At 42.5% G+C, this 15581-nt stretch overlaps 1 protein-coding gene across 3 annotated transcripts in view; it reads left to right on the top strand.

The window, feature by feature from the left end:
* The window catches only part of LOC128657222 (oocyte zinc finger protein XlCOF7.1-like), a 111708-nt gene that overhangs the window by 66404 nt on the left and 29723 nt on the right, over positions 1 to 15581 (top strand). The window lies entirely within an intron of this gene.

Raw genomic sequence — 15581 nt, 5'->3', positions numbered from 1 at the left:
CGGAACGGACCGAGGCAAAACAGGAATGGAGTGCTTTGATACAAAAGCACTGTCAATGAAATAGCCCGCAGCACCGGAGTCAACAAGAGCCTGGGTGACTATGGAGGAGTCCACCCAGGAAAGGACAACCGTGACCAAAGGTTTCTCCTTAAGCAGTTCCGGGGACGAGGATAAACCACCCAAGGTCTGCCCCCGACAGGACCTTAGGTGTGAGCGTTTCCCGGCCGTGTAGGACAAGACTTCAAAAGGTGGCCCTGTAACCCACAATAGAGGCAGAGCCCCTCCCTCCTCCTAAAGGCCCTCTCTGCCGTGGAGAGACGCGTGAATGGCAGCTGCATCGGCTCAGCAGTACCTGGTGACTCGGAACCAGGAGGCATGGGAGGAGAGGGAGGCATGGGTGGGAACGAACACGTAGGAGACAACGGAACAGGAGGCTTCCGCAAGCGCTCCTTGAAAAAGGGCCTCTCTCTGAGTCTGATGTCAATTAGGATAAAAAAAAACACCAATGCCTCGAGATCCTCTGGTAAATCTCCGGCAGCAACTTCGTCTTTAATCACATCAGAGAGCCCATGAAAGAAGGTGGCAACAAGGGCTTTATTGTTCCAACCTACCTCTGCGGCAGGTGTACGGAACTCGATAGCATACTGTGATGTTAGGCATCAATAATTTATGAATATCAATAAATAAATTAATATGCAACCGAATTACAACATTAATATTTTTTAGTTCTTGGTATTATGGTCGAATATGTGGAAGAAAAAACACATGAAACAGTATAATATCAATTGACAATTTACTTGGCAATCCATATTAAAAGTTAATACAATAAAACAATACTAGTACAAAAGACAGAAACAATACTCGATACAGTGATAACACATTACAATACAATAAACACAGCCATGAATCAAAACAATACTCACAACAGTACAAATTCTAACCTACAGGTGCCCAGCCTGCCAGCTGGACCCAGCATAAAACTCCAGTCCTTCATCCTTGCTGGCTCCTGGTGGAAAGAACCAAGCCTTTTCAAAATTCCCCAATTTACTCTAAACATGGGAGGTACTATATCAGGTAGGCTGGTCTATGATGTCACTGCCTGGAAATGAATTCTACACACTGCCCCCAGTGGACCCTCTAGCAAATTGCATAATTATGCTTAATTTATTACCTAAATCATTAGTGAATAATCAATACAAACCACCCTTTGACTTATGTCATAAACAAGCATTTATAAAACATTTACCTCTCAACTCTCCCCAGCTTTCACCATTACCTGCCCCACAACAAAACCCATTATTCCATAGAACAATAGACATTTACCCTTAATAGCTGTTTCTTTTACATACGCTTATTGAAATACACCAGAAAGTTATTACATATTATCTGCCCTTTCAAACTTACACAATTGAGCATGTGCCTCACCAGTTGGAAACCTTAACGCCTAAAATAGGCACGTGCCCACCCTTACAATCATGAACAACTGAAACCCATTTTATTATTATAATAAGCCAATGATATTGTATTCATGTGAGGATGTGAGGTGGAGCTTAATATAATAGACACAACCCAATAGCACCTCTAAATCATGACACTGTTGGACAATCACTGGAACTGGACTCCTGTAGCCTATGGTTGGTCTGTGTGCCTGATATTTCCTAAACTTTAATCCCGGGAAACTGGATCTGGAACAGTTTTTAAAGTCTCAAAGAACTTGACAAACGGAGACAGATGAGAGAAATAATTTGCGCAAACAAAGAAGAAGGATGTTGGATAACAGTTTGTGTGTGCAGGGACTATTCTGTGTTTTGTGGTCATAGATTTTTCTTTATTTCCTTTACCACCTTCACGTAACACAGGCTCCTGCTCCTTTTTTTGTTACCTACTCCCATTACTCTCAGCTGCAGTTCTTCTTCTCACAATAAAAGATGAGCTTGGTGTCCAGAGGTGTGGCCTCTTCTTATGGCTCCCGAGTGGCAATAAAATTCCCATTGCTGAAAAGTTCTTAAATGAAATAACACAGGCATTGACCTGCACAGACAGAAACAGCAGATAAAACGTGCACAGACAGAAACAGCAGATAAAATCCTCTTGCTGGAAAGTTCTTGAACACAGGCAATGATGGTCGACTGATCACTTTGTGCCAATTATCACAAGTTACTATTTGGTTGTGGTGTCTTAAGTATATTTTACCCTATGGAGATAGATAAAATACCTACACATATCTCCTGAGAATTGTCTCTATACATCCACGCCACTCCTAATTCACTGATAAACACAATATCAGCAGAGTCGTCACAGATTAAACTGGAAATCAAACTTATCTTGTTGGGACTGTTAACTAAACCCCAAATAAAAAAAATAAAAAAATAAAAATTAATCACCCTTACTATTAACACATATGTTATTTAACCAAAATGCCTACTCTCTCTTATTCTTCTTAACTCCAAGTTGCTGTTTCCATGCTGACATTCTAATACCTTGCAATGATAGTGGTATGCATTGCAATCCTTCCTACTTAGTTCTAAATGCAAACCCAAAAGGGATAAATGCAACCAATTAATAGCCCAACCAGAATAAAAAGGTAAAAAAAAAAACTCACCCATTCACCTACTAAATAACTTTGTATAAGTCACCTTAATTAAAAAAAGCATTGTGCAACTGTCATTAACTTATAAGAGGTATGCATGAGATCATAGTATACACATGTTAAATAGATGCAATAATATAAAACACATTAGATCAGAATTTAAACAATAGTCGTCTTCTTGGATCATAACCGTGTTCCCGTTTTCATCTCTGTTATATCTAAAAGGAAAGAACACAGGTCATAATTACCTTCCCGGTCATTTATAGCATATAAGATCCAACACTAGCAAGTATGTATATATAATTATATATATTCTGGCAACTTAAACTACCAGCTTGTAGCTACTGTCTTCTCCCTATCTACATACAGAGTTATAAATATCTCTCCACCCCTCAGGATTTGGGCATTATCCAATATTCTTCACAGGGATTTATGGTTTCCTCTACTTCTGCCCTCCCGCTAGGCCACAAATGTGTTTATCCTGAGGTGACCGCCCCATAAACTAAACCACAAATGTTCCTACATCATCGGGTTGAAGGCTGTAGCCACTACCCTTATTCAGGGACTAATGGGGTCATTTCCTACCTTTTGCCTTCCCCACATTAATTTTTATAGAGGAGCAAACATGCAGCTTACCTCTTCCAGCTCGTTTAAGGGCTATGGACCAATATGTCTTCAATTCCAAAAAGAAATCACATAACAGCTATGGACATGCTTTCCATCTCCACCCTTACCTGGACACGTCAAATTTTTATAGAGGAGCAAACATGCAGCTTACCTCTTCCAGCTCGTTTAAGGGCTATGGACCAATATGTCTTCAATTCCAAAAAGAAATCACATAACAGCTATGGGCATGCTTTCCATCTCCACCCTTACCTGGACACGTCAAATTTAGAAATGCAGAACATACAGCATTTCTTTCCGGATCCGTAAAGGATTATGGGCCAATATGTCTCAATGACAGCTATGGGTATGCTTCCCATCTTTTAATCCTACCGGACATATAAAGTTAGTGAAGTGAACTACAAATCCTCTTCCAACTCTGTTAAAGGTTATAGGCCATTATGCCTTCAATTCAAACAACCCCACCAAAACCATTGGATAAGTTCCTCATCTTTCAGACTTTCTCCTGGACATGTATCCGCAACTCTTAGAGCGCTTCATACTAAACCTCATGGCAAAGGGCCTGCACAGCTGCACATTGTAGTGACAGTGGCATTCTGCTACTTAAAAGGGACAGTCTAGTCAAAATTAAACTTTCACGATTTCAATAGGGCATGCAATTTTAAACAACTTTCCAACTGACTTTTATCATTATATTTGCTTTGTTCACTTGGTGGTATTTTTAAAAAGCTAAACCTAGGTAGGCTCAAACTGGTTTCTAAACCGTTGAAAACCGCCTCTTAGCTCAGAGCATTTTTAAAGTTGTTCACAGTTGGAACATTGTGCTTGCTCCCGTGGAGTTATTTAGGAGTCTGCACTGATTGGCTAAACTGCATGTCTGTCCAAAGCACTGAGATAAGGGGGCAGTATTGCAGAGACTTAGATACAAAGTAATCACAGAGGTAAAACATATATTTATATAACTGTGTTGGTTATACAAAACAGAGGAATGGGTAATAAAGGGATTATCTAACTTTTTAAACAATAAAAATTCTGGTGTAGACTGTCCCTTTAACTTATGTTACCATTTCCACTGTAACTCCTTGGTCCTGGATGTTAAAACTGAAAGACATACTCCATACAATAGTTACCTTAGGCATATACAGATAAGACCACTCACACAATGTAACAAAAGAAAAGCTCCTCCCCCTGGCTGCAGCTGCTAGCCAAGGTGTACACTATATCTTAACACAATGGCTTTGCACTTTCCTCTGTTAAAAGGGTGGTCTTTATCTCATCATGTTAAAAGGGTGGTCTTTATCTCATCATTATATATATTATATAAACATACTAAACTGCATATTGTTAAATGTTTACTTTACTAAACTTTCCTTTTTTCTTCCTGTAAAAAAGAGAGAAAAGAATTAATAAAAACACAAACCAAGGGGGGGGCGGAGCCGGCAGCAGCAATGGCGGCTGTGTAACTCCTGAGCTCCGTGACCTTGCTCCAGAAAACAGCTCATAACGGCTTCAATTGCCCCAACTACAACTTGCAAAATATGCTTATAAGCAAGAGCACTGAGCCGGGAGCCATGGGAACACCTTTTATGTAAGACCCGGAGAGTTTTTTACCCTGAGCGCTGGCTAATCGGGGACTATCATCAATGGCGCACTTTGAAACACCCGGTCAGACTGCAGGCCCCCGAGTAGTAGTGGAACCAGCTTGCTGATCGCCAAGGAGGTATACTGCCGAACAGGTCGGAACCATTGACCGCATTAGTGCAGGACGCCGAGGATTGCCGCTACTCACCCACAGAGCAAGACCAAAGCCTGATCTAATCAGCGCGCATGGCGTCCTGAGGGGAGGCCGCCATCACACTGCCAGGAGACGGTGAGTGCGGACATAGAGGTCTGATCTATAAGAGGAGAGGAATCTACAACGCAGTAGTACTTTGTCTCAATGCAAGCAGGGGGAATAGGAGCAGTGCAGATAGAAGCAAATAGCAGACTTAAGCCCTGTGACTTTATATCAGAGTTCTCAAGTTGAAACGGCCCGGTCTAGTAATTAGACATAAGTGCAGCACATCACATAGCAATATATTTATTGCCATCACGCATAATTCAGGGTCGGCTCATCTCACTGAGGGGATTGTGTTTTAGGTGTAAACTGCCTACCCCAACCTGACCAATACAATAGAAACTTTTTTGGCACTGCTTAATACATCAGCTCATCACTCCTAATCACGGGCTCATTACCGTGCCAGCTTTTGTGAGGGATATTTATCGTACCTATTTACCCCCCATCAGAGTTGTAAAATGAACGCCAAACGTTCTACTAAACCCAATAAACCTTTTAAACTACACAGTCATAGAGACAGCATGGTTGCACAGTTCTTCTCACCCCCAAGTACAAAAGTCACTACAAATGAAGAGAGCAACAAGTCACCACTGAAAAGGGCCCAGACTCCACAAATAAATATGGAAGATACTGAGGTGAGTACACCTATCCCAAATACCATCCTCTCTACACTGGCGTCCAAACAGGACATAGCTGACATAATTCGTTCCTGCATACGAGAGGAGATAGCAGACATAAAGCAAGATCTACACTCTGTAGGCAACAGAGTGGAGGCCCTGGAAGAATTCACAGACCATCTCCAAGAAGAGATTAACTCGACCCAGGACACTACTAACCATCACACACCTCTCATTGCAGATCTTTATGACAAAATAAAACATCTTGAGAACAGAAGCCGACGGAAAAACCATAGAATCAGGGGTGTGCCTGAATCAGTGTTACCTAAGGATTTCCCAATCTATCTGCCGGCGCTTTTCTCACATCTCAGGAACACCTCTCCTTCCACAGATATCCCGTGGGTCAGAGCTCATAGAGCCCTTAGGCCGAAACCCCCTGACACGGCCCCCACAAGAGACATCATTATGAAGTTTAGGGAATTCAGAGAAAAGGAAGAGCTCCTAAACCTTTCTCGCAAACACCAACCGGTGAAATTCAGGGGGGTCGTTCTCCAATTTTACCAAGACCTGTCACAACGGACACTACAAAGGAGAAGAGATCTTACCCCTTTGATGACACCCTAGACGACGTTAAAGCCTTTTTTTCAGCACTAGACATCGAGCCTCCGGAGGGTCTTCCTTCAGAGGACCCTCCTGAGCCCCCTAAAAAGAGACTTGCCAGACCTGCTTCTGGAGAATGGCAGCGAATATCATCAAGACCTAAGAGTAATCTGCAGGCCAAAACCTCTGGCTTGTCCTCCAAAGATACAACTTAGCCGGTGACTCAACTCAAGATTTGAACTGACTGGCAGCCTTTTTGTCTGATACCTCAATATGGTATTAGGGTAATGTATATACTCGAATGAATACATGCTTTTTTATGCCCTAGGGTCCATGGCTCAGAAAAATTTATTACCTCTTTTCTTAATGTTATTTTTGCAATTGTTCTTCCTTATACTAGCACTAGTAATAGGGAATCGATGTAATTGAGCATTAGTTAGACTTAATAGTATAACTCTTATATTGGAGCGGGTTATAATCCCTCCTTTTAAACACTAATAGTAAGATGTCTTCACTAGAAATTCTCTGAGAAAATGTAAAGTTTATTGTTTGTTTATGTTTTTGTTTTCTATGCTATGTAACAGAGACGCGGGCCCAATGGCTCATATAGAGAACCCTACTTGTAATACTTTACACTTGCACTTATTCTGGCACCCCCGCTTATACATATGTATCCACAGACACCTTTCACAACTACAACATGACCGCAAACCCTAAAACTCTCACTTTATTAAGTCAGAACGCTAGAGGCCTGAACTCTGTGCAAAAACGCTCATTAGCTATGCGTGACTTGCGGAGGAAGGGTGGCGACATTCTCTTTCTGCAAGAGACACATTTTTTAAAACATAGGGAGCCCAAGTACTTTGGAGGCCATTTCACTCAGAGTTTCCACAGCTCATTTGACCATAAACGTAATGGAGTGAGTATCCTCATTAGCAGATATGTCTCTTTCACCCCAATTCATACCCACACAGATACAGAGGGTATATTTCTATGTGTGACTGGCCTGTTATTCTGCTCCCCAGTGACGCTGGTAAACTTGTATGCCCCTAACATTAAACAACTCCCTTTTTTTAGAAAATGCTTTGCACGGATTCTAGACCTCACAATAGGAGCACTATATCTAGGTGGAGACCTCAATATTCCCATCCACCCACACTTAGATACCACAAATCCAAAGCCCTCAACACCTAAGCACATAGTCAAACAAATTTGGAAACTTATGCTTGAACAAACTTTGTTCGATATCTCGAGATTTAAACACCCTGAGAGGAGGGATTATACCTTCTTCTCATCTCCTCACCGCTCATATAGTAGAATTGACTACCTCTTCACCAATCAGAGAGGTCTCGCTAATGTCCTGTCTTCTAAACTTTCCCACACAGTATGGTCGGATCACTCGGCAGTCCTGACAACACTCAACTGGACATCGGCACCACATAGCACTTTCCAATGGAAGCTAGACGAGAAATTATTACATTTCCCAGACTTTGTTGTCAAATTTGAGAAACTCATACAGGAATACTTTCAATTTAATTCCCTGCCAGAAACAAACCCTTTTGTCGTGTGAGAGGCTCACAAGTGCTCAGAGGGGAACTTATAAAATATCACTCAGAAGGGAACTTATAAAATATCAGGCACAGGTCAGACAGAAAGCTCGACAGCTATATAAAACATCTACTGAATTATTAGCCAAACTAGAGCATTAACACAAACAAAACCCCACCTCTCCCCAAATATTGACGGAATTAGAAAAGGCTAGGAAAACAGTTAATGACCAATTAATTAGCGAAGCCAATACCTTAGCTCTAAAGAACAAACAGAAATTCTACTTTGAAAGTAACAGAGCGGGAAAACTTCTCGCACGCTCCCTGAAACTTAAAAAACTTAAAACTTTTATACACGAAATTAAAACTCCCACAAATCAGAAAGTAAATACCACTCCTGAAATCCTCTCTCAATTTGTGGCCTACTACTCTAGACTCTACGACCTCCCCAAATCCGACCGTCCCATAGACATCAGAACTGTAATGAATGAATACCTTCAAGACACCTCCTTGCCGCAACTCACTGAAGCGCAGGTGTCAGAGTTAGAGGAACCCTTTTCAATGACAGAACTCTTGGCCACCCTTAAACAAGTACCTTCGGGTAAAAGTCCAGGTCCTGACGGGTTTACTGTCGTCTATTATAAGAAGTTTGCACCCAGCTTACTCCCCCGCTTATGCATGCTATTTAACTTAGTAGATCAGGAACACCCCTTCCTTTCTCCCATGCTGGAAGCACATATTTCTGTGATCCCTAAGCCGGGCAAATCTGCAGATAATCCTTCTAATTATCGCCTCATCTCGCTTTTAAACGTAGACATTAAGCTATATGCAAAACTTATAGCTTCCAGGCTTAACAAATTCCTCCCATATTTAATCTACTTAAATCAGGTGGGCTTCATTCCCTGTAGAGAGGCGCGAGACAATACCATTAAAATCTTAAACTTAATTGAATATATCCAGACACAAAACATCCCCTCAATCTTTCTAGCCATCGATGCCGAAAAGGCTTTCGATAGGCTGGATTGGTTGTTCCTCAAATCTACATTGGCCCGGTTTGGCCTAGGGGACAAGCTCATCGAGAAAATTTTCGCCCTCTATCAGACGCCACAGGCCCGTATTAAATTAAACGACTCTATCTCTGATGCATTCCCCATATTAAATGGGACGAGACAGGGCTGCCCCTTATCCACCATTTTGTTTGTTTTGGCCATGGAGGTTTTAGCCTCCAATGTCAGAAGGGAAGATGAGATCTGTGGAATCCATGTAGCAGGTACACAATACAAAACAACACTCTATGCGGACGATATCTTATTTTCTCTGACCTCACCCCTCCAATCCCTATCGGCATTAATGCCGGTCATCACAAAATATAGTATCCTCTCTAATTTTAAAATTAATATGCAGAAATCGGAGTTCTTGGGCGTTGGCATTACTGATCAGACTTCCGAGCAGATCACCAGACAATACCAATTCCTGTCAAAACCAAACTCTATAAAATACCTGGGGATACATATAACGAATTCGAGGAAATCTTTGCATCACTTAAACCACCAGTTCCTCCTTGACTCTGTCAGGTCCGATATGGGGTCGTGACGAAATAAAAATCTTTCATGGCTGGGTAGAATGCAAGCCTTTAAAATGAGCATTTTACCCCGCTTTCTATATATGTTCCAGACAATACCCACCCAGCCTCCCCCGCAATATATACACTCTGCACAAACTTTCATAAATGGTTTTATTTGGGCGCACAAACGCCCTAGAATAGCCAAGCCCACTCTTTACAGGAATAGAGACGAGGGGGGGACTGGGGGTACCTAATCTCTTGTTATACCTACAGGCGGCCCAATTAACCAGGGTGGTAGACTGGTGTAAAAATATTTTGGACAAAGAATGGGTCAAGCTTGAGCATGATTTGTCTGGCACGAGGAGTTTGGGCTCCTTGTGTTGGACATACAGACAATTTAGGGCTTTGTCGCCACTCACCCCCGGGCTGGTATCCGACACACTTCTTACATGGGACCACCTCACAAAACCCCAGAAAGGCATTTCCACCATCCCCTCACCGCTAACCCCTTTACTTCATAATAAGGATTTCCCCCCGTTACTACAGAAGTGGTCAGATGAAGTATACACTCTAACAGCAGGCCTACCCTGCCATTCAGTCATAGATAAGGGAGCTATAATACACAAGGCATCCTTAGAGGACAAAAATATTATTTCTCCAACATAGGTGTGTCCGGTCCACGGCGTCATCCTTACTTGTGGGATATTCTCTTCCCCAACAGGAAATGGCAAAGAGCCCAGCAAAGCTGGTCACATGATCCCTCCTAGGCTCCGCCTACCCCAGTCATTCTCTTTGCCGTTGCACAGGCAACATCTCCACGGAGATGGCTAAGAGTTTTTTGGTGTTTAAATGTAGTTTTTATTCTTCAATCAAGTGTTTGTTATTTTAAAATAGTGCTGGTATGTACTATTTACTCTGAAACAGAAAAGAGAAGAAGATTTCTGTTTGTAAGAGGAAGATGATTTTAGCAAACGTTACTAAAATCGATTGCTGTTTCCACACAGGACTGTTGAGATGAAGTAACTTCAGTTGGGGGAAGCAGTTGGCAGACTTTTCTGCCTGAGGTATGACTGGCCACATTTCTAACAAGACTTTGTAATGCTGGAAGGCTGTCATTTTCCCTATGGGGACCGGTAAGCCATTTTCTTAGATTAAGTAAAAGAATAAAGGGCTTTATAAGGGCTTAAAAAACTGGTAGACATTTTTCTGGGCTAAAACGATTACTTTGCTAAGCATATTTGGCAGATTATAACTCTTTATAGTTATTATAATCTTTGGGATTGTTGTTAAAAAACGGCAGGCACTGTATGGACACCTTTTTCAGATGGGGGCCTTCTCTAGTCATAGGCAGAGCCTCATTTTCGCGCCACTAATGCGCAGTTGTTTTTGGAAAGCAAGGCATGCAGATGCATGTGTGAGGAGCTAAGAACCACTGAAAAAGCTTATAGAAGGCGTCATTTGGTATCGTATTCCCCTCTGGGCTTGGTTGGGTCTCATCAAAGCAGATACCTGGGACTGTATAGGGGTTAAATGTAAAAACGGCTCCGGTTCCGTTATTTTAAGGGTTAAAGCTTTCAAATTTGGTGTGCAATACTTTTAAGGCTTTATGACACTGTGGTGAAATTTTGGTGAATTTTGAACAATTGCTTCATGCTTTTTCGCATATTCAGTAATAAAGTGTGTTCTGTTTAAAATTTAAAGTGACAGTAACGGTTTTATTTTAAAACGTTTTTTGTGCTTTGTTGACAAGTTTAAGCCTGTTTAACATGTCTGAACCATCAGATAAGCGATGTTCTATATGTATGAAAGCCAATGTGTCTCCCCATTTAAATATATGTGATAATTGTGACATAGTGTCCAAACAAAGTAGGGACAATGATGCCACAGATAATAATAGTGCCCAAGATGATTCTTCAGATGAGGGGAGTAAGCATAGTACTGCATCATCCCCTTCTGTGTCTACACCAGTTTTGCCCACACAAGAGGCCCCTAGTACATCTAGTGCGCCAATACTTGTTACCATGCAACAATTAACGGCTGTTATGGATAATTCTATTGCAAATATTTTATCTAAAATGCCTACTTATCAGAGAAAGCGCGATTGCTCTGTTTTAAACACTGAAGAGCAAGAGGACGCTGATGATAACGTTTCTGACATACCCTCACACCAATCTGAAGGGGCCAGGAGGGAGGTTTTGTCTGAGGGAGAAATTTCAGATTCAGGAAAAATTTCTCAACAAGCTGAACCTGATGTTGTAACATTTAAATTTAAATTAGAACATCTCCGCGCACTGCTTAAGGAGGTATTATCTACTCTGGATGATTGTGACAATTTGGTCATTCCAGAGAAATTATGTAAGATGGACAAGTTCCTAGAGGTTCCGGTGCCCCCCGATGTTTTTCCTATACCCAAGCGGGTGGCGGACATAGTAAATAAGGAATGGGAAAGGCCCGGCATACCTTTTGTTCCTCCCCCTATATTTAAGAAATTATTTCCTATAGTCGACCCCAGAAAGGACTTATGGCAGACAGTCCCTAAGGTCGAGGGGGCGGTCTCTACTCTAAACAAACGCACTACTATTCCCATAGAAGATAGTTGTGCTTTCAAAGATCCTATGGATAAAAAATTAGAGGGTTTGCTTAAAAAGATGTTTGTTCAGCAAGGTTACCTTCTACAACCAATTTCATGCATTGTTCCTGTCACTACGGCAGCGTGTTTCTGGTTCGAAGAACTAGAAAAGTCGCTCAATAAAGAATCTTCGTATGAGGAGGTTATGGACAGAGTTCAAGCACTTAAATTGGCTAACTCTTTTATTCTAGATGCCGCTTTGCAATTAGCTAGATTAGCGGCGAAAAATTCAGGGTTTGCTATCGTGGCGTGCAGAGCGCTTTGGCTAAAGTCTTGGTCAGCGGATGTGTCTTCCAAGACAAAATTGCTTAACATCCCTTTCAAGGGCAAAACACTGTTTGGTCCTGATTTGAAAGAGATTATTTCAGACATCACCGGGGGAAAGGGCCACGCCCTTCCTCAGGATAGGTCTTTTAAGGCTAGAAATAAGCCTAATTTTCGTCCCTTTCGCAGAAACGGACCAGCCTCTACTTCTACATCCTCTAAGCAAGAGGGTAATACTTCTCAAACCAGCCTGGAGACCGTTGCAAGGCTGCAACAAGGGTAAGCAGGCCAAGAAGCCTGCCACTGCTACCAAAACAGCATGAAGGGATGGCCCCCGATCCGGGACCGGATCTGGTGGGGGGCAGACTTTCTCTCTTTGCTCAGGCTTGGGCAAGAGATGTTCAGGATCCTTGGGCACTAGAAATAGTTTCTCAGGGTTATCTCCTGGAATTCAAGGAACTACCCCCAAGGGGAAGGTTCCACAGGTCTCAATTATCTTCAAACCAAATAAAAAGACAGGCATTCTTACATTGTGTAGAAGACCTGTTAAAGATGGGAGTAATTCATCCAGTTCCAATAGGAGAACAAGGGATGGGGTTTTACTCCAACCTGTTCATAGTTCCCAAAAAAGAGGGAACATTCAGACCAATTTTAGATCTCAAGATCCTAAACAAATTTCTCAGGGTTCCATCGTTCAAAATGGAAACCATTCGAACGATCCTTCCTACCATCCAGGAAGGTCAATTTATGACCACGGTGGATTTAAAGGATGCGTACCTACATATTCCTATCCACAAGGAACATCATCAGTTCCTAAGGTTCACTTTTCTGGACAAGCATTACCAGTTTGTGGCACTTCCATTCGGATTAGCCACTGCTCCGAGAATTTTCACAAAGGTACTAGGGTCCCTTCTAGCGGTTCTAAGACCAAGGGGCATTGCAGTAGTACCGTACTTGGACGACATCCTGATTCAAGCGTCGTCTCTGTCAAAAGCAAAGGCTCATACGGACATCGTCCTAGCCTTTCTCAGATCTCACGGATGGAAAGTGAACATAGAAAAAAGTTATCTTTCCCCGTCAACAAGAGTTCCCTTCTTGGGAACAATAATAGACTCCTTAGAAATGAGGATTTTTCTGACAGAGGTCAGAAAATCAAAACTTCTAAGTTCTTGTCAAGTACTTCATTCTGTTCTTCGTCCTTCCATAGCGCGGTGCATGGAAGTAATAGGATTGATGGTTGCAGCAATGGACATAGTTCCTTTTGCACGAATTCATCTAAGACCATTACAACTGTGCATGCTCAGACAGTGGAATGGGGATTATACAGACTTGTCTCCGACGATTCAAGTAGATCAAAGGACCAGAGATTCACTCCGTTGGTGGCTGATCCTGGACAACCTGTCACAGGGAATGAGCTTCCGCAGACCAGAGTGGGTCATTGTCACGACCGACGCCAGTCTGGTGGGCTGGGGCGCGGTCTGGGAACCCCTGAAAGCTCAGGGTCTATGGTCTCGGGAAGAATCTCTTCTCCCGATAAACATTCTGGAACTGAGAGCGATATTCAATGCTCTCAAAGCTTGGCCTCATCTAGCAAAGGCCAAATTCATAAGGTTTCAATCAGACAACATGACGACAGTTGCATATATCAACCATCAGGGGGGAACAAGGAGTTCCCTGGCGATGGAGGAAGTGACCAAGATAATTCAATGGGCGGAGGATCACTCCTGCCACTTGTCTGCAATCCACATCCCAGGAGTGGAAAATTGGGAAGCGGATTTTCTGAGTCGTCAGACATTCCATCCGGGGGAGTGGGAACTCCATCCGGAAATCTTTGCCCAAATAACTCGATTATGGGGCATTCCAGACATGGATCTGATGGCCTCTCGTCAGAACTTCAAGGTTCCTTGTTACGGGTCCAGATCCAGGGATCCCAAGGCGACTCTAGTAGATGCACTAGTAGCACCTTGGACCTTCAACCTAGCTTATGTATTCCCACCGTTTCCTCTCATTCCCAGGCTGGTAGCCAGGATCAATCAGGAGAGGGCTTCGGTGATCTTGATAGCTCCTGCGTGGCCACGCAGGACTTGGTATGCAGACCTGGTGAATATGTCATCGGCTCCACCATGGAAGCTACCTTTGAGACAGGACCTTCTTGTTCAAGGTCCATTCGAACATCCGAATCTGGTTTCCCTCCAACTGACTGCTTGGAGATTGAACGCTTGATTTTATCAAAGCGTGGGTTTTCAGATTCTGTAATAGATACTCTGATTCAGGCTAGAAAGCCTGTAACTAGAAAAATTTACCATAAGATATGGAAAAAATATATCTGTTGGTGTGAATCTAAAGGATTCCCCTGGAACAAGATAAAAATTCCTAAGATTCTATCCTTTCTACAAGAAGGTTTGGAGAAAGGATTATCTGCAAGTTCTCTGAAGGGACAGATCTCTGCGTTATCTGTTTTACTTCACAAAAGGCTGGCAGCTGTGCCAGACGTTCAAGCGTTTGTTCAGGCTCTGATTAGAATCAAGCCTGTTTACAGACCTTTGACTCCTCCCTGGAGTCTTAATCTAGTTCTTTCAGTTCTTCAAGGGGTTCCGTTTGAACCCTTACATTCCGTAGATATTAAGTTATTATCTTGGAAAGTTTTGTTTTTGGTTGCAATTTCTTCTGCTAGAAGAGTTTCTGAGTTATCTGCTCTGCAGTGTTCTCCGCCCTATCTGGTGTTCCATGCAGATAAGGTGGTTTTGCGTACTAAGCCTGGTTTTCTTCCGAAAGTTGTTTCCAACAAGAATATTAACCAGGAGATAGTTGTACCTTCTTTGTGTCCGAATCCAGTTTCAAAGAAGGAACGTTTGTTACACAATTTGGACGTAGTCCGTGCTCTAAAATTCTATTTAGAGGCCACTAAAGATTTCAGACAAACATCTTCTTTGTTTGTTGTTTATTCTGGTAAAAGGAGAGGTCAAAAGGCAACTTCTACCTCTCTTTCTTTTTGGCTTAAAAGCATTATCCGATTGGCTTATGAGACTGCCGGACGGCAGCCTCCTGAAAGAATCACAGCTCATTCCACTAGGGCTGTGGCTTCCACATGGGCCTTCAAGAACGAGGCTTCTGTTGACCAGATATGTAAGGCAGCGACTTGGTCTTCACTGCACACTTTTGCCAAATTTTACAAATTTGATACTTTTGCTTCTTCAGAGGCTATTTTTGGGAGACAGGTTTTGCAAGCCGTGGTGCCTTCCATTTAGGTGACCTGATTTGCTCCCTCCCTTCATCCGTGTCCTAAAGCTTTGGTATTGGTTCCCACAA

The sequence above is a fragment of the Bombina bombina genome, chromosome 4 (assembly GCF_027579735.1).
Source record: "Bombina bombina isolate aBomBom1 chromosome 4, aBomBom1.pri, whole genome shotgun sequence".
Taxonomy (NCBI): domain Eukaryota; kingdom Metazoa; phylum Chordata; class Amphibia; order Anura; family Bombinatoridae; genus Bombina; species Bombina bombina.
This window is presented reverse-complemented; position numbering and strand designations above follow the sequence as displayed.